This window comes from Microcebus murinus, chromosome 7 (genome assembly GCF_040939455.1).
Source record: "Microcebus murinus isolate Inina chromosome 7, M.murinus_Inina_mat1.0, whole genome shotgun sequence".
NCBI lineage: Eukaryota > Metazoa > Chordata > Mammalia > Primates > Cheirogaleidae > Microcebus > Microcebus murinus.
Genome location: NC_134110.1, coordinates 78,568,801 through 78,570,202, shown reverse-complemented (window position 1 = coordinate 78,570,202; position 1,402 = coordinate 78,568,801). Strand labels below are relative to the sequence as shown.

Sequence of the window (1,402 nt, the reverse complement as noted above, 5' to 3'; positions counted from 1 at the left end):
AGAAGTGCAGAGGAGGGGCCGGGCGCGGTGGCTCACGCCTGTAATCCTAGCACTCTGGAAGACCCAGGTAGCTGAGGCGGGAGGATTGCTCAAGGTCAGGAGTTCAAAACCAGCCTGAGCAAGAGTGAGATCCTGTCTCTACTATAAATAGAAAGAAATTAATTGGCCAACTAATATATATAGAAAAAATTAGCCGGGCATGGTGGCACATGCCTGTAGTCCCAGCTATTTGGGAGGCTGAGGCAGGAGGATCGCCTGACCCCAGGAGCTTGAGGTTACTGTGAGCTAAGCTGACGCCACGGCACTCACTCTCGCCTGGGCAACAAAGCAAGACTCTGTCTCAAAAAAAATAAATAAATAAAAATAAAATAAATAAATAAATAATTGTAGTCAGCTACTTATTAAGTGACTGCCCTTAGAAGAAGAAAATATGTTAGCTCTTTTCTTGGACATAGATTTTACTGGGGTTGCAGTTACAAGCTAGTGTATATAAGGGATGAGTTGGGTAGAAAAATTTATTAATGAATAATCTATTTTTAATATCATTTATCTGAATAAAATTATTGTAACAGAGATCCTAAGTTACATCTATCCTAACTGAAAAAAGTTGTTGAACTTTGGAAGCAATTTCGTCCCAATCTGTCATTTTATTTTTAAATTGTTAGTATTGTGCTTGCTTCGGCAGCACATATACTAAAATTGGAACGATACAGAGAAGATTAGCATGGCCCCTAAAAAAAAAATTGTTAGTATAAGTGATTTAAAATACTACAATGGGGTGTAATAAACTGTGGATACAGCTACAGTATTGTACAATTTTCGCTTTTTTTTCACATTGGTGTAATTTAATGTAGTAAGAGATTATTCTTAGGGTAAAGCCCAATTATATCCTAAAGTGAATAGGTGATATCAAAGCTATGAAAAAATTTTGATTTCTAGAATCTCTGAACATGGTGGAACTATTCTATAGCTCCATCTTAAAGTCTTAAAATCTACTTAAATGCTTTTATCTACAAGCCTCATGTGTGTCTTTGTAGCCCAACTCCTTCCAAAAAGTATCTAAGATAGCTCAAAAAAGATTTAGAATCCATTAGAAACCAGTTTTTCATAGTAGTTGATATGTTTCTAACCCCAAACTTTTTTTGAAAGCTAACTTATACAGGCTGCCTTGTTATTTCATTTTCAAACAGATTGCATTCCAAAAATGCATTTGAGGGCTGGCTCTTTGGAAATTGGAATACATTTTTCTTTCAGAAACACTGTGATGGTTGAGTTCCCAGGCTAGTGAACAAAAACCTGGTCAACGTTGGATGTATACTACTCATTCGAATTCTGAGTCCCAGAGATATTACTGGAGAGAGCAGAATGAAGAGAGTTTTACCCCCATTTTCTGTATAAAGAG

General features: G+C 36.7%; 1 non-coding gene across 1 annotated transcript; it reads left to right on the top strand.

The window, feature by feature from the left end:
- Positions 1–669: 669 nt before the first annotated feature.
- LOC142872036 (U6 spliceosomal RNA) lies at positions 670–773 on the top strand. Its single transcript, XR_012920283.1, has one exon. It is a non-coding gene; the product is annotated as a U6 spliceosomal RNA (small nuclear RNA).
- The last annotated feature ends 629 nt before the right edge of the window (positions 774–1,402 follow it).